We start from the raw sequence: 19,924 nt of genomic DNA, 5'->3' as shown, positions 1-19,924 counted from the left end.
TGGCCATTTCTGTGGGCAGTGCTAAAGGTTATGGGGGTTGGTTTGCCGTTTATTAATATGATTAAGTCCTGTATAAAAACCCAACAGCTGTAGTACTTACGGGCAAAATTAGCTCCTGCCCATTTGCTGTCTTGAGAGGATCAAGACAAGGCTGTCCTCTTAGCCCTCTGTTATTCGCCCTTTCTCTTGAGCCACTGGCACAAGCTATCCGCGGTTCTCCCACAATCTCTCCAATTTCCATTAGAGGTACACACCAGCATGTTTCACTTTATGCTGATGATATTTTATTGTATATAAATAACCCAGTGCAATGTATCCCACATATTTTGTCTACCTTCGATCTTTATGGCAAGCTTTCTGGCTTCAAAATTAACTGGCAGAAATCAGCTTTACTACCTTTAAATCAGGCAATGTGCAATGCTCCCATCCCTGCATCTATTCCAGTTACTAATAACTTCACTTATCTGGGGATAGACATCTATTCCTCCATACAGACAATTATTAAAAAAAAAAATTTCTAAAACACTTAACAAAGTGGTGGCGGATCTGGACAGGTGGTCTAACCTTCCAAATTCGCTCCGTGGTAGGGTAGCCATAATTAAAATGAATATTCTGCCCAGAGTCAATTTTGTCAGCTCAATGCTCCCCCTTCCCCCACCCCCTAAATGTTGGGGCAAATTGCACTCAGCAATAAGTAAATTTCTGTGGCATGGCAAAAGACCTCGTATTAAGCTCACCACCATGCAGCGAGAAAGGCAGGCCGGTGGCTTGTCTCTCCCAAATTTTAAGTTCTATGAGTGGGCCTTCACACTTAGACCTCTCCTATCCTGGTTTCACCCTGATGCTCAAGTCTCTTGGCGAACTTTAGAGGAACGGATGATAGCTCCATATTCTTTTACTAATATTTTGTATGCAAAAATCTCACCCCATCAATGCCGTTTGAAATTTGGTCCTATGATTTCATATTTACTTTTGGTATGGAGGAGGGTGGAGAAATTGGCTGGTTGTTTTTCTATCTGGGACCCACACTTTCCAATATTTAACAATGAGAGATTGCTGATTGGTGGTTGTCATATTCGATTTCCTGATTGGGAAAAAAAAAAAACATTTGTACACTTGGGGATATTTATGGGGAGGCGGGGTTACTTACTTTTCAAAATATTTGCATCAAGCATGGTATACCACGTACCTCCTTTTTCCTTTATTTGCAGTTGAGATCGACTCTAAAAAGCAACGGTGCCCCCTTACAAGCTCCGCTCACATCACATCCAATTCGAAAATTGTTTTACTCTGTCGGGAGCACAAGGGGTTTTGTATCAAGACTCTACTGGCTCTTGCTGCGATATGCTTATAGACCTCTGGCGTTGGACACAGTGTGGAGGAGAGATGTTCCAGATTTGTCACCCACATTTGATTGGGATAAAGTGTGGATCAATATAGGTTTATCATCCAGAAACCCTGATCACCAGCAAATTCATTATAATTTTGTACATAGGGTTTATTTTACCCCTAGAAAGCTTCATTTAATGAAGGTTATTGACGATCCTACATGTACTTTCTGTTCTGCTAAAGTGATTGGCAGTTACTTTCACATGTTCTGGGAGTGTTCCCCAGTGGCTGAATTTTGGAAGATGATTGCCTTTAACCTCTCTAAGTTGTTTAAGATTAGACTGCCTTGTACGCCTGCTACACTTATTTTGAATGATTTGTCAAAGTTGGGATTGACACTGGACAAGAGAAGGGCATTGTTGGCTGGACTTACAGCTGCTAAAAAACTACTTGCCACACGCTGGAAACCTCCACACTCACTCTGCTTTCGAGATTGGCTTTTAATGTATTTGGATATTGTTTACTTGGAGTTGTCAATAGCTAGAGTCCACGGTGCCAAAGAGTCAGCAATAGAGGCTTGGCACTCTTTGCTGACCACTCTCCGTGGGCTTTAGATTTAATCTGCGAGTGAGATATGGGGATCGGGATCCAAGGGGCGGGTGGGTTCCACATGGGATTTTATTTATTTTTCTTTTATTTTGTTTCTTTTTATTATTATTTTTTTTAATGTTAATTATGCTTCATTATATATGCTTATGTATAGACATGTATGTAAATGGATGTATATATACATTTATATTCTATTTCTGTGAAGCATGTCTGTATGTTTTTCCCTAAAGGAAAAAATAAATAAAAATTTGATAAAAAAAAAAAGAATTAGAATAGAACTGGCAATTTCATGATATTGCTTTTACTTTGTTTATGACTGTCTGTCAATGCCTCTTGATTTACCAGTGAACCAGGCCCAGTGGCCTAATGGAGAAGGCATCAGCCTTCGGAGCTGAGGATTGTGGGTTCGAGTCCCACTTGGGTCATCATTCAAGAGTTGCATTTCAGCTGGCATTGCAAGAAAGAAATTCAATGGTGAACTTTTACTATAGACACAAGAATTAGCATAGAACTGGCATTTTTTTGAATAACTTTCAATTTAGCTTGCATCAGAATGTTAATGAATACCTCAGGCTTAATCAGAGAAAAGGTCCAGTTGTCTAATAAATAAGGCATCAACCTTCGGAGCTGGGGGTTGTGAATTAAATTACCACCTGAGTCGTCAATGAGAGGTTAGATTTAAGTTGGCTGCGCAACAGGTACCAAGATGATAAGTGCAAGGAGACACAATAGCTGTGACAAAGGAAAATGAGAGTTAGCATAGAACTGCCAACGGAACATGAGAACTAGCAATTTCATGAAAACTCTTTCAGTTTAGTTTGTTTCTGACTGTCTGTCAATGCCTCTGGGTTCACCGGTGAACAGGGCCCAGTGGCCTAATGGATAAGGCATCAGCCTTCGGAGCTGAGGATTGTGGGTTCGAGTCCCACCTGGGTCATCTTTCAAGCATTGCATTTAAGCTGGCAGTGCAAGAAAGAAATTCAAGGACGATAACATCACTGTAGACACAAGAATTAGAATAGAACTGACAATTTCATGATATTGCTTTTACTTTGTTTATGACTGTCTGTCAATGCCTCTTGATTTACCAGTGAACCAGGCCCAGTGGCCTAATGGAGAAGGCATCAGCCTTCGGAGCTGAGGATTGTGGGTTCGAGTCCCACTTGGGTCATCATTCAAGAGTTGCATTTCAGCTGGCATTGCAAGAAAGAAATTCAAGGACGATAACTTAACTGTAGACACAAGAATTAGAATAGAACTGGCAATTTCATGATATTGCTTTCAGTTTGTTTATGACTGTGTGTCAATGCCTCTTGATTCATCAGTGAATGAGGCCCAGTGGCCTAATGGATAAGGCATCAGCCTCCGGAGCTGGGAATTGTGGGTTCAAGTCCCACCTGTGTCATCTTTGAGGGCTTTCATTTAAGTGGGCTATGCAAGAAATTTCAGCATGATAACTTCAATATGACACTATAGCCCCAAGAATTACCATAGAACTGGAAATTTTATGATATTGCTTTCAGTTTAGTTTGTTTCTGACTGTCTGTCAATGACTCTGGGTTCGAATCCCACCTGGGTCATCTTTCAAGAGTTGCATTTAAGCTGGCAGTGCAAGACAGAAATTCAAGGACGATATCTTCATTGTAGACATAAGAATTAGCATAGAACTGGCAATGTCATGATATCGCTTTTAGTTTGTTTATGACTGTGTGTCAATGCCTCTGGGATCACCAGTGAATGAGGCCAAGTGGCCTAATGGGTAAGGCATCAGCCTTCGGAGCTGAGGATTGTGGGTTCGAGTCCCACTTGGGTCATCATTCAAGAGTTGCATTTCAGCGGGCATTGCAAGAAAGAAATTCAATGGTGAACTTTTACTATAGACACAAGAATTAGCATAGAACTGGCATTTTTTGAAATAACTTTCAATTTAGCTTGCATCAGAATGTTAATGAATACCTCAGGCTTAATCAGAGAAAAGGTCCAGTTGTCTAATAAATAAGGCATCAACCTTCGGAGCTGGGGGTTGTGAATTAAATTACCACCTGAGTCGTCAATGAGAGGTTAGATTTAAGTTGGCTGTGCAACAGGTACCAGGATGATAAGTGCAAGGAGAAACAATAGCTGTGACAAAGGAACATGAGAGTTAGCATAGAACTGCCAATGGAACATGAGAACTAGCAATTTCATGAAAACTCTTTCAGTTTAGTTTGTTTCTGACTGTCTGTCAATGCCTCTGGGTTCACCAGTGAACAAGGCCCAGTGGCCTAATGCATTAGTCTTCAGAGCTGAGGATTGTGGGTTCATCTTTCAAGGTTGTTGTTTATGTTGGCAGTGCAAGGAAGAAATTCTAGGATGATAGCGTCAATATGACACTATAGCCACAAGATTAATCATAAAATTGGCAAATTTCTGAAAACTCACTCAGTTCAGCTTGGATAAGACGGTCTGTAAATGCCTCTGTGTGGGCTTGTTGGAAAATACCCAGTGGCCAAACGTATAAAGCATCAACCTTCAGAGCTGAAGATTGTGGGTTCAAGTCATGAGAATTATCATAGAACAGGCAATTTTCTGAAATCTCACTCAGATCAGCTTCGGATAAGACTTTCTGTAATGCCTCTGGGTTCACTAACAGATGTGGCCCATTGTCAGGAGCTGGGAATTGTGGGTTCAAGTCCCACCTGGGTCGTCTTTCAGGGCTTTCATTTAAGTGGGCTATGCAAGAAATTTCAGGATGATAACTTCAATATGACACTATAGCCCCAAGAATTAGCATAGTACTGGCAATTTCATCATATTGCTTTCAGTTTAGTTTGTTTCTGACTGTCTGTCAATGACTCTGGGTTCGAATCCCAATGTCATGATATCGCTTTTAGTTTGTTTATGACTGTGTGTCAATGCCTCTGGGTTCACCAGTGAACGAGGCCCAGTGGCCTAATGGATAAGGCATCAGCCTTCGGAGCTGAGGATTGTGGGTTCGAGTCCCACCTAGGTCATCTTTCAAGCGTTGCATTTAAGCTGGCAGTGCAAGAAAGAAATTCAAGGACGATAACTTCACTGTAGACACAAGAATTAGAATAGAACTGGCAATTTCATGATATTGCTTTTAGTTTGTTTATGACTGTGTGTCAATGCCTCTTGATTCATCAGTGAATGAGGCCCAGTGGCCTAATGGATAAGGCATCAGCCTCCGGAGCTGGGAATTGTGGGTTCAAGTCCCACCTGGGTCATCTTTGAGGGCTTTCATTTAAGTGGGCTTTGCAAGAAATTTCAGGATGATAACTTCAATATGACACTATAGCCCCAAGAATTAGCATAGAACGGGAAATTTTATGATATTGCTTTCAGTTTAGTTTGTTTCTGACTGTCTGTCAATGACTCTGGGTTCGAATCCCACCTGGGTCATCTTTCAAGAGTTGCATTTAAGCTGGCAGTGCAAGACAGAAATTCAAGGACGATATCTTCATTGTAGACATAAGAATTAGCATAGAACTGGCAATGTCATGATATCGCTTTTAGTTTGTTTATGACTGTGTGTCAATGCCTCTGGGTTCACCAGTGAACGAGGCCCAGTGGCCTAATGGATAAGGCATCAGCCTTCGGAGCTGAGGATTGTGGGTTCGAGTCCTACCTGGGTCATCTTTCAAGCATTGCATTTAAGCTGGCAGTGCAAGAAAGAAATTCAAGGTCTATAACTTCACTGTAGACATTAGAATAGAACTGGCAATTTCATGATATTGCTTTTAGTTTGTTTATGACTGTCTGTCAATGCCTCTTGAATCACTAGTGATCCATGCCCAGTTGCTTAATGGATAAGGCATCAGCCTTCTGAGCTGAGGATTGTGGGTTCGAGTCCCACTTGGGTCATCATTCAAGAGTTGCATTTCAGCTGGCATTGCAAGAAAGAAATTCAATGGTGAACTTTTACTATAGACACAAGAATTAGCATAGAACTGGCATTTTTTTAAATAACTTTCAATTTAGCTTGCATCAGAATGTTAATGAATACCTCAGGCTTAATCAGATAAAAGGTCCAGTTGACTAATAAATAAGGCATCAACCTTCGGAGCTGGGGGTTGTGAATTAAATTACCACCTGAGTCGCCAATGAGAGGTTAGATTTAAGTTGGCTGCGCAACAGGTACCAGGATGATAAGTGCTAGGAGACACAATAGCTGTGACAAAGGAACATGAGAGTTAGCATAGAACTGCCAATGGAACATGAGAACTAGCAATTTCATGAAAACTCTTTCATTTTGGTTTGTTTCTGACTGTCTGTCAATGCCTCTGGGTTCACCAGTGAACAAGGCCCAGTGGCCTAATGCATGGGTCTTCAGAGCTGAGGATTGTGGGTTCATCTTTCAAGGTTGGTGTTTATGTTGGCAGTGCAAGGAAGAAATTCTAGGATGATGACGTCAATATGACACTATAGCCACAAGATTAATCATAAAATTGGCAATTTTCTGAAAACTCACTCAGTTCAGCTTGGATAAGACGGCCTGTAAATGCCTCTGTGTGGACTTGTTGGAAAAATACCCAGTGGCCAAACGGATAAGGCATCAACCTTCAGAGCTGAAGATTGTGGGTTCAAGTCATGAGAATTATCATAGAACAGGCAATTTTCTGAAATCTCACTCAGATCAGCTTCGGATAAGACTTTCTGTAATGCCTCTGGGTTCACTAACAGATGTGGCCTGTTGGCCTAATGGATAAGGCATCAGCCTCAGGAGCTGGGAATTGTGGGTTCAAGTCCCACCTGGGTCGTCTTTCAGGGCTTTCATTTCAGTGGGCTATGCAAGAAATTTCAGGATGATAACTTCAATATGACACTATAGCCCCAAGAATTAGCATAGAACGGGAAATTTTATGATATTGCTTTCAGTTTAGTTTGTTTCTGACAGTCTGTCAATGACTCTGGGTTCGAAACCCACCTGGGTCATCTTTCAAGAGTTGCATTTAAGCTGGCAGTGCAAGACAGAAATTCAAGGACGATATCTTCATTGTAGACATAAGAATTAGCATAGAACTGGCAATGTCATGATATCGCTTTTAGTTTGTTTATGACTGTGTGTCAATGCATCTGGGTTCACCAGTGAACGAGGCCCAGTGGCCTAATGGATAAGGCATCAGCCTTCGGAGCTGAGGATTGTGGGTTCGAGTCCCACCTGGGTCATCTTTCAAGCATTGCATTTAAGCTGGCAGTGCAAGAAAGAAATTCAAGGACGATAACTTCACTGTAGACACAAGAATTAGAATAGAACTGGCAATTTCATGATATTGCTTTTAGTTTGTTTATGACTGTCTGTCAATGCCTCTTGATTTACCAGTGAACCAGGCCCAGTGGCCTAATGGAGAAGGCATCAGCCTTCGGAGCTGAGGATTGTGGGTTCGAGTCCCACTTGGGTCATCATTCATGAGTTGCATTTCAGCTGGCATTGCAAGAAAGAAATTCAATGGTGAACTTTTACTATAGACACAAGAATTAGCACAGAACTGGCATTTTTTGAAATAACTTTCAATTTAGCTTGCATCAGAATATTAATGAATACCTCAGGCTTAATCAGAGAAAAGGTCCAGTTGTCTAATAAATAAGGCATCAACCTTCGGAGCTGGGGGTTGTGAATTAAATTACCACCTGAGTCGTCAATGAGAGGTTAGATTTAAGTTGGCTGCGCAACAGGTACCAGGATGATAAGTGCAAGGAGGCACAATAGCTGTGACAAAGGAACATGAGAGTTAGCATAGAACTGCCAACGGAACATGAGAACTAGCAATTTCATGAAAACTCTTTCAGTTTAGTTTGTTTCTGACTGTCTGTCAATGCCTCTGGGTTCACCAGTGAACAAGGCCCAGTGGCCTAATGCATCGGTCTTCAGAGCTGAGGATTGTGGGTTCATCTTTCAAGGTTGGTGTTTATGTTGGCAGTGCAAGGAAGAAATTCTAGGACGATAACCAGCTTGGATAAGACAGTCTGTAAATGCCTCTGTGTGGGCTTGTTGGAAAATACCCAGTGACCAAACGGATAAAGCATCAACCTTCAGAGCTGAAGATTGTGGGTTCAAGTCATGAGAATTATCATAGAACAGGCAATTTTCTGAAATCTCACTCAGATCAGCTTGGGATAAGACTTTCTGTAATACCTCTGTGTTCACTAACAGATGTGGCTTGTTGGCCTAATGGATAAGGCATCAGCCTCCAGAGCTTTGAATTGTGGGTTCAAGTCCCACCTGGGTCATCTTTGAGGGCTTTCATTTCAGTGGGCTATGCAAGAAATTTCAGGATGATAACTTCAATGTGACACTATAGCCCGAAGAAATAGCATAGCATAGAATGGGAAATTTTATGATATTGCTTTCAGTTTAGTTTGTTTCTGACAGTCTGTCAATGCCTCTTGATTTACCAGTGAACCAGGCCCAGTGGACTAATGGAGAAGGCATCAGCCTTCGGAGCTGAGGATTGTGGGTTCGAGTCCCACTTGGGTCATCATTCATGAGTTGCATTTCAGCTGGCATTGCAAGAAAGAAATTCAATGTTGAACTTTTACTATAGACACAAGAATTAGCACAGAACTGGCATTTTTTGAAATAACTTTCAATTTAGCTTGCATCAGAATGTTAATGAATACCTCAGGCTTAATCAGAGAAAAGGTCCAGTTGTCTAATAAATAAGGCATCAACCTTCGGAGCTGGGGGTTGTGAATTAAATTACCACCTGAGTCGTCAATGAGAGGTTAGATTTAAGTTGGCTGCGCAACAGGTACCAGGATGATAAGTGCAAGGAGACACAATAGCTGTGACAAAGGAACATGAGAGTTAGCATAGAACTGCCAACGGAACATGAGAACTAGCAATTTCATGAAAACTCTTTCAGTTTAGTTTGTTTCTGACTGTCTGTCAATGCCTCTGGGTTCACCAGTGAACAAGGCCCAGTGGCCTAATGCATCGGTCTTCAGAGCTGAGGATTGTGGGTTCATCTTTCAAGGTTGGTGTTTATGTTGGCAGTGCAAGGAAGAAATTCTAGGACGATAACCAGCTTGGATAAGACGGTCTGTAAATGCCTCTGTGTGGGCTTGTTGAAAAATACCCAGTGACCAAACGGATAAAGCATCAACCTTCAGAGCTGAAGATTGTGGGTTCAAGTCATGAGAATTATCATAGAACAGGCAATTTTCTGAAATCTCACTCAGATCAGCTTCGGATAAGACTTTCTGTAATGCCTCTGGGTTCACTAACAGATGTGGCCTGTTGGCCTAATGGGTAAGGCATCAGCCTCCGGAGCTGGGAATTGTGGGTTCAAGTCCCACCTGGGTCATCTTTGAGGGCTTTCATTTCAGTGGGCTATGCAAGAAATTTCAGGATGTTAACTTCAATATGACACTATAGCCCCAAGAATTAGCATAGAATGGGAAATTTTATGATATTGCTTTCAGTTTAGTTTGTTTCTGACAGTCTGTCAATGACTCTGGGTTCGAATCCCACCTGGGTCAACTTTCAAGAGTTGCATTTAAGCTGGCAGTGCAAGACAGAAATTCAAGGACGATATCTTCATTGTAGACATAAGAATTAGCATAGAACTGGCAATGTCATGATATCGCTTTTAGTTTGTTTATGACTGTGTGTCAATGCATCTGGGTTCACCAGTGAACGAGGCCCAGTGGCCTAATGGATAAGGCATCAGCCTTCGGAGCTGAGGATTGTGGGTTCGAGTCCCACCTGGGTCATCTTTCAAGCATTGCATTTAAGCTGGCAGTGCAAGAAAGAAATTCAAGGACGATAACTTCACTGTAGACACAAGAATTAGAATAGAACTGGCAATTTCATGATATTGCTTTTAGTTTGTTTATGACTGTCTGTCAATGCCTCTTGATTTACCAGTGAACCAGGCCCAGTGGACTAATGGAGAAGGCATCAGCCTTCGGAGCTGAGGATTGTGGGTTCGAGTCCCACTTGGGTCATCATTCAAGAGTTGCATTTCAGCTGGCATTGCAAGAAAGTAATTCAATGGTGAACTTTTACTATAGACACAAGAATTAGCACAGAACTGGCATTTTTTTAAATAACTTTCAATTTAGCTTGCATCAGAATGTTAATGAATACCTCAGGCTTAATCAGAGAAAAGGTCCAGTTGTCTAATAAATAAGGCATCAACCTTCGGAGCTGGGGGTTGTGAATTAAATTACCACCTGAGTCGTCAATGAGAGGTTAGATTTAAGTTGGCTGCGCAACAGGTACCAGGATGATAAGTGCAAGGAGACACAATAGCTGTGACAAAGGAACATGAGAGTTAGCATAGAACTGCCAACGGAACATGGGATCAAGTCCCACCTGGGTCATCTTTGAGGGCTTTCATTTAAGTGGGCTATGCAAGAAATTTCAGGATGATAACTTCAATATGACACTATAGCCCCAAGAATTAGCATAGAACTGGCAATTTCATGATATTGCTTTCAGTTTAGTTTGTTTCTGACTGTCTGTCAATGACTCTGGGTTTGAATCCCAATGTCATGATATCGCTTTTAGTTTGTTTATGACTGTGTGTCAATGCCTCTGGGTTCACCAGTGAACAGGACCCAGTGGCCTAATGGATAAGGCATCAGCCTTCGGAGCTGAGGATTGTGGGTTCGAGTCCCACCTGGGTCATCTTTCAAGCGTTGCATTTAAGCTGGCAGTGCAAGAAAGAAATTCAAAGATGATAACTTCACTGTAGACACAAGAATTAGAATAGAACTGGCAATTTCATGATATTGCTTTTAGTTTGTTTATGACTGTGTGTCAATGCCTCTTGATTCATCAGTGAATGAGGCCCAGTGGCCTAATGGATAAGGCATCAGCCTCCAGAGCTTTGAATTGTGGGTTCAAGTCCCACCTGGGTCATCTTTGAGGGCTTTCATTTCAGTGGGCTATGCAAGAAATTTCAGGATGATAACTTCAATGTGACACTATAGCCCCAAGAAATAGCATAGAATGGGAAATTTTATGATATTGCTTTCAGTTTAGTTTGTTTCTGACAGTCTGTCAATGACTCTGGGTTCGAATCCCACCTGGGTCAACTTTCAAGAGTTGCATTTAAGCTGGCAGTGCAAGACAGAAATTCAAGGACGATATCTTCATTGTAGACATAAGAATTAGCATAGAACTGGCAATGTCATGATATCGCTTTTAGTTTAGTTTGTTTCTGACTGTCTGTCAATGACTCTGGGTTCGAATCCCAATGTCATGATATCGCTTTTAGTTTGTTTATGACTGTGTGTCAATGCCTCTGGGTTCACCAGTGAACAGGGCCCAGTGGCCTAATGGATAAGGCATCAGCCCACCCACCTGGGTTATCTTTCAAGCGTTGCATTTAAGCTGGCAGTGCAAGAAAGAAATTCAAAGACGATAACTTCACTTTAGACACAAGAATTAGAATAGAACTGACAATTTCATGATATTGCTTTTAGTTTGTTTATGACTGTGTGTCAATGCCTCTTGATTCATCAGTGAATGAGGCCCAGTGGCCTAATGGATAAGGCATCAGCCTCCGGAGCTGGGAATTGTGGGTTCAAGTCCCACCTGGGTCATCTTTGAGGGCTTTCATTTAAGTGGGCTATGCAAGAAATTTCAGGATGATAACTTCAATATGACACTATAGCCCCAAGAATTAGCATAGAACTGGAAATTTTATGATATTGCTTTCAGTTTAGTTTGTTTCTGACAGTCTGTCAATGACTCTGGGTTCGAATCCCACCTGGGTCATCTTTCAAGAGTTGCATTTAAGCTGGCAGTGCAAGACAGAAATTCAAGGACGATATCTTCATTGTAGACATAAGAATTAGCATAGAACTGGCAATGTCATGATATCGCTTTTAGTTTGTTTATGACTGTGTGTCAATGCATCTGGGTTCACCAGTGCACGAGGCCCAGTGGCCTAATGGATAAGGCATCAGCCTTCGGAGCTGAGGATTGTGGGTTCGAGTCCCACCTGGGTCATCTTTCAAGCATTGCATTTAAGCTGGCAGTGCAAGAAAGAAACTCAAGGACGATAACTTCACTGTAGACACAAGAATTAGAATAGAACTGGCAATTTCATGATATTGCTTTTAGTTTGTTTATGACTGTCTGTCAATGCCTCTTGATTTACCAGTGAACCAGGCCCAGTGGACTAATGGAGAAGGCATCAGCCTTCGGAGCTGAGGATTGTGGGTTCGAGTCCCACTTGGGTCATCATTCAAGAGTTGCATTTCAGCTGGCATTGCAAGAAAGTAATTCATTGGTGAACTTTCACTATAGACACAAGAATTAGCACAGAACTGGCATTTTTTGAAATAACTTTCAATTTAGCTTGCATCAGAATGTTAATGAATACCTCAGGCTTAATCAGAGAAAAGGTCCAGTTGTCTAATAAATAAGGCATCAACCTTCGGAGCTGGGGGTTGTGAATTAAATTACCACCTGAGTCGTCAATGAGAGGTTAGATTTAAGTTGGCTGCGCAACAGGTACCAGGATGATAAGTGCAAGGAGACACAATAGCTGTGACAAAGGAACATGACAGTTAGCATAGAACTGCCAACGGAACATGGGATCAAGTCCCACCTGGGTCATCTTTGAGGGCTTTCATTTAAGTGGGCTATGCAAGAAATTTCAGGCTGATAACTTCAATATGACACTATAGCCCCAAGAATTAGCATAGAACGGGAAATTTTATGATATTGCTTTCAGTTTAGTTTGTTTCTGACAGTCTGTCAATGACTCTGGGTTCGAATCCCACCTGGGTCATCTTTCAAGAGTTGCATTTAAGCTGGCAGTGCAAGACAGAAATTCAAGGACGATATCTTCATTGTAGACATAAGAATTAGCATAGAACTGGCAATGTCATGATATCGCTTTTAGTTTGTTTATGACTGTGTGTCAATGCATCTGGGTTCACCAGGGAACAGGGCCCAGTGGCCTAATGGATAAGGCATCAGCCTTCGGAGCTGAGGATTGTGGGTTCGAGTCCCACCTGGGTCATCTTTCAAGCGTTGCATTTAAGCTGGCAGTGCAAGAAAGAAATTCAAAGACGATAACTTCACTGTAGACACAAGAATTAGAATAGAACTGGCAATTTCATGATATTGCTTTTAGTTTGTTTATGACTGTGTGTCAATGCCTCTTGATTCATCAGTGAATGAGGCCCAGTGGCCTAATGGATAAGGCATCAGCCTCCGGAGCTGGGAATTGTGGGTTCAAGTCCCACCTGGGTCATCTTTGAGGGCTTTCATTTAAGTGGGCTATGCAAGAAATTTCAGGATGATAACTTCAATATGACACTATAGCCCCAAGAATTAGCATAGAATGGGAAATTTTATGATATTGCTTTCAGTTTAGTTTGTTTCTGACAGTCTGTCAATGACTCTGGGTTCGAATCCCACCTGGGTCATCTTTCAAGAGTTGCATTTAAGCTGGCAGTGCAAGACAGAATTTCAAGGACGATATCTTCATTGTAGACATAAGAATTAGCATAGAACTGGCAATGTCATGATATCGCTTTTAGTTTGTTTATGACTGTGTGTCAATGCATCTGGGTTCACCAGTGAACGAGGCCCAGTGGCCTAATGGATAAGGCATCAGCCTTCGGAGCTGAGGATTGTGGGTTCGAGTCCCACCTGGGTCATCTTTCAAGCATTGCATTTAAGCTGGCAGTGCAAGAAAGAAATTGAAGGACGATAACTTCACTGTAGACACAAGAATTAGAATAGGACTGGTAATTTCATGATATTGCTTTTAGTTTGTTTATGACTGTCTGTCAATGCCTCTTGATTTACCAGTGAACCAGGCCCAGTGGCCTAATGGAGAAGGCATCAGCCTTCGGAGCTGAGGATTGTGGGTTCGAGTCCCACTTGGGTCATCATTCATGAGTTGCATTTCAGCTGGCATTGCAAGAAAGAAATTCAATGGTGAACTTTTACTATAGACACAAGAATTAGCACAGAACTGGCATTTTTTGAAATAACTTTCAATTTAGCTTGCATCAGAATGTTAATGAATACCTCAGGCTTAATCAGAGAAAAGGTCCAGTTGTCTAATAAATAAGGCATCAACCTTCGGAGCTGGGGGTTGTGAATTAAATTACCACCTGAGTCGTCAATGAGAGGTTAGATTTAAGTTGGCTGCGCAACAGGTACCAGGATGATAAGTGCAAGGAGACACAATAGCTGTGACAAAGGAACATGAGAGTTAGCATAGAACTGCCAACGGAACATGAGAACTAGCAATTTCATGAAAACTCTTTCAGTTTAGTTTGTTTCTGACTGTCTGTCAATGCCTCTGGGTTCACCAGTGAACAAGGCCCAGTGGCCTAATGCATCGGTCTTCAGAGCTGAGGATTGTGGGTTCATCTTTCAAGGTTGGTGTTTATGTTGGCAGTGCAAGGAAGAAATTCTAGGACGATAACCAGCTTGGATAAGACGGTCTGTAAATGCCTCTGTGTGGGCTTGTTGGAAAATACCCAGTGACCAAACGGATAAAGCATCAACCTTCAGAGCTGAAGATTGTGGGTTCAAGTCATGAGAATTATCATAGAACAGGCAATTTTCTGAAATCTCACTCAGATCAGCTTCGGATAAGACTTTCTGTAATGCCTCTGGGTTCACTAACAGATGTGGCCTGTTGGCCTAATGGATAAGGCATCACCCTCAGGAGCTGGGAATTGTGGGTTCAAGTCCCACCTGGGTTGTCTTTCAGGGCTTTCATTTCAGTGGGCTATGCAAGAAATTTCAGGATGATAACTTCAATATGACACTATAGCCCCAAGAATTAGCATAGAACTGGCAGTTTCATGATATTGCTTTCAGTTTAGTTTGTTTCTGACTGTCTGTCAATGACTCTGGGTTCGAATCCCAATGTCATGATATCGCTTTTAGTTTGTTTATGACTGTGTGTCAATGCCTCTGGGTTCACCAGTGAACAGGGCCCAGTGGCCTAATGGATAAGGCATCAGCCCACCCACCTGGGTCATCTTTCAAGCGTTGCATTTAAGCTGGCAGTGCAAGAAAGAAATTCAAAGACGATAACTTCACTTTAGACACAAGAATTAGAATAGAACTGACAATTTCATGATATTGCTTTTAGTTTGTTTATGACTGTGTGTCAATGCCTCTTGATTCATCAGTGAATGAGGCCCAGTGGCCTAATGGATAAGGCATCAGCCTCCGGAGCTGGGAATTGTGGGTTCAAGTCCCACCTGGGTCATCTTTGAGGGCTTTCATTTAAGTGGGCTATGCAAGAAATTTCAGGATGATAACTTCAATATGACACTATAGCCCCAAGAATTAGCATAGAACTGGAAATTTTATGATATTGCTTTCAGTTTAGTTTGTTTCTGACAGTCTGTCAATGACTCTGGGTTCGAATCCCACCTGGGTCATCTTTCAAGAGTTGCATTTAAGCTGGCAGTGCAAGACAGAAATTCAAGGACGATATCTTCATTGTAGACATAAGAATTAGCATAGAACTGGCAATGTCATGATATCGCTTTTAGTTTGTTTATGACTGTGTGTCAATGCATCTGGGTTCACCAGTGCACGAGGCCCAGTGGCCTAATGGATAAGGCATCAGCCTTCGGAGCTGAGGATTGTGGGTTCGAGTCCCACCTGGGTCATCTTTCAAGCATTGCATTTAAGCTGGCAGTGCAAGAAAGAAACTCAAGGACGATAACTTCACTGTAGACACAAGAATTAGAATAGAACTGGCAATTTCATGATATTGCTTTTAGTTTGTTTATGACTGTCTGTCAATGCCTCTTGATTTACCAGTGAACCAGGCCCAGTGGACTAATGGAGAAGGCATCAGCCTTCGGAGCTGAGGATTGTGGGTTCGAGTCCCACTCGGGTCATCATTCAAGAGTTGCATTTCAGCTGGCATTGCAAGAAAGTAATTCATTGGTGAACTTTCACTATAGACACAAGAATTAGCACAGAACTGGCATTTTTTGAAATAACTTTCAATTTAGCTTGCATCAGAATGTTAATGAATACCTCAGGCTTAATCAGAGAAAAGGTCCAGTTGTCTAATAAATAAGGCATCAACCTTCGGAGCTGGGGGTTGTGAATTAAATTACCACCTGAGTCGTCAATGAGAGGTTAGATTTAAGTTGGCTGCGCAACAGGTACCAGGATGATAAGTGCAAGGAGACACAATAGCTGTGACAAAGGAACATGACAGTTAGCATAGAACTGCCAACGGAACATGGGATCAAGTCCCACCTGGGTCATCTTTGAGGGCTTTCATTTAAGTGGGCTATGCAAGAAATTTCAGGATGATAACTTCAATATGACACTATAGCCCCAAGAATTAGCATAGAACGGGAAATTTTATGATATTGCTTTCAGTTTAGTTTGTTTCTGACAGTCTGTCAATGACTCTGGGTTCGAATCCCACCTGGGTCATCTTTCAAGAGTTGCATTTAAGCTGGCAGTGCAAGACAGAAATTCAAGGACGATATCTTCATTGTAGACATAAGAATTAGCATAGAACTGGCAATGTCATGATATCGCTTTTAGTTTGTTTATGACTGTGTGTCAATGCATCTGGGTTCACCATGGAACAGGGCCCAGTGGCCTAATGGATAAGGCATCAGCCTTCGGAGCTGAGGATTGTGGGTTCGAGTCCCACCTGGGTCATCTTTCAAGCGTTGCATTTAAGCTGGCAGTGCAAGAAAGAAATTCAAAGACGATAACTTCACTGTAGACACAAGAATTAGAATAGAACTGGCAATTTCATGATATTGCTTTTAGTTTGTTTATGACTGTGTGTCAATGCCTCTTGATTCATCAGTGAATGAGGCCCAGTGGCCTAATGGATAAGGCATCAGCCTCCGGAGCTGGGAATTGTGGGTTCAAGTCCCACCTGGGTCATCTTTGAGGGCTTTCATTTAAGTGGGCTATGCAAGAAATTTCAGGATGATAACTTCAATATGACACTATAGCCCCAAGAATTAGCATAGAATGGGAAATTTTATGATATTGCTTTCAGTTTAGTTTGTTTCTGACAGTCTGTCAATGACTCTGGGTTCGAATCCCACCTGGGTCATCTTTCAAGAGTTGCATTTAAGCTGGCAGTGCAAGACAGAATTTCAAGGACGATATCTTCATTGTAGACATAAGAATTAGCATAGAACTGGCAATGTCATGATATCGCTTTTAGTTTGTTTATGACTGTGTGTCAATGCATCTGGGTTCACCAGTGAACGAGGCCCAGTGGCCTAATGGATAAGGCATCAGCCTTCGGAGCTGAGGATTGTGGGTTCGAGTCCCACCTGGGTCATCTTTCAAGCATTGCATTTAAGCTGGCAGTGCAAGAAAGAAATTGAAGGACGATAACTTCACTGTAGACACAAGAATTAGAATAGGACTGGGAATTTCATGATATTGCTTTTAGTTTGTTTATGACTGTCTGTCAATGCCTCTTGATTTACCAGTGAACCAGGCCCAGTGGCCTAATGGAGAAGGCATCAGCCTTCGGAGCTGAGGATTGTGGGTTCGAGTCCCACTTGGGTCATCATTCATGAGTTGCATTTCAGCTGGCATTGCAAGAAAGAAATTCAATGGTGAACTTTTACTATAGACACAAGAATTAGCACAGAACTGGCATTTTTTGAAATAACTTTCAATTTAGCTTGCATCAGAATGTTAATGAATACCTCAGGCTTAATCAGAGAAAAGGTCCAGTTGTCTAATAAATAAGGCATCAACCTTCGGAGCTGGGGGTTGTGAATTAAATTACCACCTGAGTCGTCAATGAGAGGTTAGATTTAAGTTGGCTGCGCAACAGGTACCAGGATGATAAGTGCAAGGAGACACAATAGCTGTGACAAAGGAACATGAGAGTTAGCATAGAACTGCCAACGGAACATGAGAACTAGCAATTTCATGAAAACTCTTTCAGTTTAGTTTGTTTCTGACTGTCTGTCAATGCCTCTGGGTTCACCAGTGAACAAGGCCCAGTGGCCTAATGCATCGGTCTTCAGAGCTGAGGATTGTGGGTTCATCTTTCAAGGTTGGTGTTTATGTTGGCAGTGCAAGGAAGAAATTCTAGGACGATAACCAGCTTGGATAAGACGGTCTGTAAATGCCTCTGTGTGGGCTTGTTGGAAAATACCCAGTGACCAAACGGATAAAGCATCAACCTTCAGAGCTGAAGATTGTGGGTTCAAGTCATGAGAATTATCATAGAACAGGCAATTTTCTGAAATCTCACTCAGATCAGCTTCGGATAAGACTTTCTGTAATGCCTCTGGGTTCACTAACAGATGTGGCCTGTTGGCCTAATGGATAAGGCATCACCCTCAGGAGCTGGGAATTGTGGGTTCAAGTCCCACCTGGGTTGTCTTTCAGGGCTTTCATTTCAGTGGGCTATGCAAGAAATTTCAGGATGATAACTTCAATATGACACTATAGCCCCAAGAATTAGCATAGAACTGGCAGTTTCATGATATTGCTTTCAGTTTAGTTTGTTTCTGACTGTCTGTCAATGACTCTGGGTTCGAATCCCAATGTCATGATATCGCTTTTAGTTTGTTTATGACTGTGTGTCAATGCCTCTGGGTTCACCAGTGAACAGGGCCCAGTGGCCTAATGGATAAGGCATCAGCCCACCCACCTGGGTCATCTTTCAAGCGTTGCATTTAAGCTGGCAGTGCAAGAAAGAAATTCAAAGACGATAACTTCACTTTAGACACAAGAATTAGAATAGAACTGACAATTTCATGATATTGCTTTTAGTTTGTTTATGACTGTGTGTCAATGCCTCTTGATTCATCAGTGAATGAGGCCCAGTGGCCTAATGGATAAGGCATCAGCCTCCGGAGCTGGGAATTGTGGGTTCAAGTCCCACCTGGGTCATCTTTGAGGGCTTTCATTTAAGTGGGCTATGCAAGAAATTTCAGGATGATAACTTCAATATGACACTATAGCCCCAAGAATTAGCATAGAACTGGAAATTTTATGATATTGCTTTCAGTTTAGTTTGTTTCTGACAGTCTGTCAATGACTCTGGGTTCGAATCCCACCTGGGTCATCTTTCAAGAGTTGCATTTAAGCTGGCAGTGCAAGACAGAAATTCAAGGACGATATCTTCATTGTAGACATAAGAATTAGCATAGAACTGGCAATGTCATGATATCGCTTTTAGTTTGTTTATGACTGTGTGTCAATGCATCTGGGTTCACCAGTGCACGAGGCCCAGTGGCCTAATGGATAAGGCATCAGCCTTCGGAGCTGAGGATTGTGGGTTCGAGTCCCACCTGGGTCATCTTTCAAGCATTGCATTTAAGCTGGCAGTGCAAGAAAGAAACTCAAGGACGATAACTTCACTGTAGACACAAGAATTAGAATAGAACTGGCAATTTCATGATATTGCTTTTAGTTTGTTTATGACTGTCTGTCAATGCCTCTTGATTTACCAGTGAACCAGGCCCAGTGGACTAATGGAGAAGGCATCAGCCTTCGGAGCTGAGGATTGTGGGTTCGAGTCCCACTTGGGTCATCATTCAAGAGTTGCATTTCAGCTGGCATTGCAAGAAAGTAATTCATTGGTGAACTTTCACTATAGACACAAGAATTAGCACAGAACTGGCATTTTTTGAAATAACTTTCAATTTAGCTTGCATCAGAATGTTAATGAATACCTCAGGCTTAATCAGAGAAAAGGTCCAGTTGTCTAATAAATAAGGCATCAACCTTCGGAGCTGGGGGTTGTGAATTAAATTACCACCTGAGTCGTCAATGAGAGGTTAGATTTAAGTTGGCTGCGCAACAGGTACCAGGATGATAAGTGCAAGGAGACACAATAGCTGTGACAAAGGAACATGACAGTTAGCATAGAACTGCCAACGGAACATGGGATCAAGTCCCACCTGGGTCATCTTTGAGGGCTTTCATTTAAGTGGGCTATGCAAGAAATTTCAGGATGATAACTTCAATATGACACTATAGCCCCAAGAATTAGCATAGAACGGGAAATTTTATGATATT

General features: G+C 41.9%; 30 non-coding genes across 30 annotated transcripts; all 30 read left to right on the top strand.

Annotated features, from left to right (window-relative positions):
• Window positions 1-2,290: 2,290 nt before the first annotated feature.
• trnar-ucg (transfer RNA arginine (anticodon UCG)) lies at window positions 2,291-2,363 on the top strand. Its single transcript has one exon. It is a non-coding gene; the product is annotated as a tRNA-Arg (tRNA).
• Window positions 2,364-2,802: 439 nt separating this feature from the next.
• trnar-ucg (transfer RNA arginine (anticodon UCG)) lies at window positions 2,803-2,875 on the top strand. Its single transcript has one exon. It is a non-coding gene; the product is annotated as a tRNA-Arg (tRNA).
• A 161-nt stretch (window positions 2,876-3,036) lies between these two features.
• On the top strand, window positions 3,037-3,109 carry trnar-ucg (transfer RNA arginine (anticodon UCG)). Its single transcript has one exon. It is a non-coding gene; the product is annotated as a tRNA-Arg (tRNA).
• Window positions 3,110-3,270: 161 nt separating this feature from the next.
• Window positions 3,271-3,343, top strand: trnar-ccg (transfer RNA arginine (anticodon CCG)). Its single transcript has one exon. It is a non-coding gene; the product is annotated as a tRNA-Arg (tRNA).
• Window positions 3,344-3,679: 336 nt separating this feature from the next.
• On the top strand, window positions 3,680-3,752 carry trnar-ucg (transfer RNA arginine (anticodon UCG)). Its single transcript has one exon. It is a non-coding gene; the product is annotated as a tRNA-Arg (tRNA).
• A 1,106-nt stretch (window positions 3,753-4,858) lies between these two features.
• trnar-ucg (transfer RNA arginine (anticodon UCG)) lies at window positions 4,859-4,931 on the top strand. The gene has a single exon. It is a non-coding gene; the product is annotated as a tRNA-Arg (tRNA).
• Window positions 4,932-5,092: 161 nt separating this feature from the next.
• Window positions 5,093-5,165, top strand: trnar-ccg (transfer RNA arginine (anticodon CCG)). Its single transcript has one exon. It is a non-coding gene; the product is annotated as a tRNA-Arg (tRNA).
• Window positions 5,166-5,501: 336 nt separating this feature from the next.
• trnar-ucg (transfer RNA arginine (anticodon UCG)) lies at window positions 5,502-5,574 on the top strand. Its single transcript has one exon. It is a non-coding gene; the product is annotated as a tRNA-Arg (tRNA).
• Window positions 5,575-7,034: 1,460 nt separating this feature from the next.
• On the top strand, window positions 7,035-7,107 carry trnar-ucg (transfer RNA arginine (anticodon UCG)). Its single transcript has one exon. It is a non-coding gene; the product is annotated as a tRNA-Arg (tRNA).
• Window positions 7,108-7,268: 161 nt separating this feature from the next.
• trnar-ucg (transfer RNA arginine (anticodon UCG)) lies at window positions 7,269-7,341 on the top strand. Its single transcript has one exon. It is a non-coding gene; the product is annotated as a tRNA-Arg (tRNA).
• A 1,003-nt stretch (window positions 7,342-8,344) lies between these two features.
• On the top strand, window positions 8,345-8,417 carry trnar-ucg (transfer RNA arginine (anticodon UCG)). The gene has a single exon. It is a non-coding gene; the product is annotated as a tRNA-Arg (tRNA).
• A 1,164-nt stretch (window positions 8,418-9,581) lies between these two features.
• Window positions 9,582-9,654, top strand: trnar-ucg (transfer RNA arginine (anticodon UCG)). Its single transcript has one exon. It is a non-coding gene; the product is annotated as a tRNA-Arg (tRNA).
• A 161-nt stretch (window positions 9,655-9,815) lies between these two features.
• trnar-ucg (transfer RNA arginine (anticodon UCG)) lies at window positions 9,816-9,888 on the top strand. The gene has a single exon. It is a non-coding gene; the product is annotated as a tRNA-Arg (tRNA).
• Window positions 9,889-10,500: 612 nt separating this feature from the next.
• Window positions 10,501-10,573, top strand: trnar-ucg (transfer RNA arginine (anticodon UCG)). The gene has a single exon. It is a non-coding gene; the product is annotated as a tRNA-Arg (tRNA).
• An 847-nt stretch (window positions 10,574-11,420) lies between these two features.
• Window positions 11,421-11,493, top strand: trnar-ccg (transfer RNA arginine (anticodon CCG)). The gene has a single exon. It is a non-coding gene; the product is annotated as a tRNA-Arg (tRNA).
• A 336-nt stretch (window positions 11,494-11,829) lies between these two features.
• On the top strand, window positions 11,830-11,902 carry trnar-ucg (transfer RNA arginine (anticodon UCG)). Its single transcript has one exon. It is a non-coding gene; the product is annotated as a tRNA-Arg (tRNA).
• A 161-nt stretch (window positions 11,903-12,063) lies between these two features.
• Window positions 12,064-12,136, top strand: trnar-ucg (transfer RNA arginine (anticodon UCG)). The gene has a single exon. It is a non-coding gene; the product is annotated as a tRNA-Arg (tRNA).
• Window positions 12,137-12,850: 714 nt separating this feature from the next.
• Window positions 12,851-12,923, top strand: trnar-ucg (transfer RNA arginine (anticodon UCG)). The gene has a single exon. It is a non-coding gene; the product is annotated as a tRNA-Arg (tRNA).
• Window positions 12,924-13,084: 161 nt separating this feature from the next.
• Window positions 13,085-13,157, top strand: trnar-ccg (transfer RNA arginine (anticodon CCG)). The gene has a single exon. It is a non-coding gene; the product is annotated as a tRNA-Arg (tRNA).
• A 336-nt stretch (window positions 13,158-13,493) lies between these two features.
• trnar-ucg (transfer RNA arginine (anticodon UCG)) lies at window positions 13,494-13,566 on the top strand. Its single transcript has one exon. It is a non-coding gene; the product is annotated as a tRNA-Arg (tRNA).
• A 161-nt stretch (window positions 13,567-13,727) lies between these two features.
• On the top strand, window positions 13,728-13,800 carry trnar-ucg (transfer RNA arginine (anticodon UCG)). The gene has a single exon. It is a non-coding gene; the product is annotated as a tRNA-Arg (tRNA).
• A 1,270-nt stretch (window positions 13,801-15,070) lies between these two features.
• trnar-ccg (transfer RNA arginine (anticodon CCG)) lies at window positions 15,071-15,143 on the top strand. The gene has a single exon. It is a non-coding gene; the product is annotated as a tRNA-Arg (tRNA).
• Window positions 15,144-15,479: 336 nt separating this feature from the next.
• Window positions 15,480-15,552, top strand: trnar-ucg (transfer RNA arginine (anticodon UCG)). The gene has a single exon. It is a non-coding gene; the product is annotated as a tRNA-Arg (tRNA).
• Window positions 15,553-16,500: 948 nt separating this feature from the next.
• Window positions 16,501-16,573, top strand: trnar-ucg (transfer RNA arginine (anticodon UCG)). Its single transcript has one exon. It is a non-coding gene; the product is annotated as a tRNA-Arg (tRNA).
• A 161-nt stretch (window positions 16,574-16,734) lies between these two features.
• trnar-ccg (transfer RNA arginine (anticodon CCG)) lies at window positions 16,735-16,807 on the top strand. The gene has a single exon. It is a non-coding gene; the product is annotated as a tRNA-Arg (tRNA).
• A 336-nt stretch (window positions 16,808-17,143) lies between these two features.
• Window positions 17,144-17,216, top strand: trnar-ucg (transfer RNA arginine (anticodon UCG)). The gene has a single exon. It is a non-coding gene; the product is annotated as a tRNA-Arg (tRNA).
• A 161-nt stretch (window positions 17,217-17,377) lies between these two features.
• trnar-ucg (transfer RNA arginine (anticodon UCG)) lies at window positions 17,378-17,450 on the top strand. The gene has a single exon. It is a non-coding gene; the product is annotated as a tRNA-Arg (tRNA).
• A 1,270-nt stretch (window positions 17,451-18,720) lies between these two features.
• On the top strand, window positions 18,721-18,793 carry trnar-ccg (transfer RNA arginine (anticodon CCG)). The gene has a single exon. It is a non-coding gene; the product is annotated as a tRNA-Arg (tRNA).
• A 336-nt stretch (window positions 18,794-19,129) lies between these two features.
• Window positions 19,130-19,202, top strand: trnar-ucg (transfer RNA arginine (anticodon UCG)). The gene has a single exon. It is a non-coding gene; the product is annotated as a tRNA-Arg (tRNA).
• A 161-nt stretch (window positions 19,203-19,363) lies between these two features.
• trnar-ucg (transfer RNA arginine (anticodon UCG)) lies at window positions 19,364-19,436 on the top strand. The gene has a single exon. It is a non-coding gene; the product is annotated as a tRNA-Arg (tRNA).
• The last annotated feature ends 488 nt before the right edge of the window (window positions 19,437-19,924 follow it).

Source organism: Carassius auratus, chromosome 26 (assembly GCF_003368295.1).
Source record: "Carassius auratus strain Wakin chromosome 26, ASM336829v1, whole genome shotgun sequence".
Taxonomy (NCBI): domain Eukaryota; kingdom Metazoa; phylum Chordata; class Actinopteri; order Cypriniformes; family Cyprinidae; genus Carassius; species Carassius auratus.
This window is presented reverse-complemented; position numbering and strand designations above follow the sequence as displayed.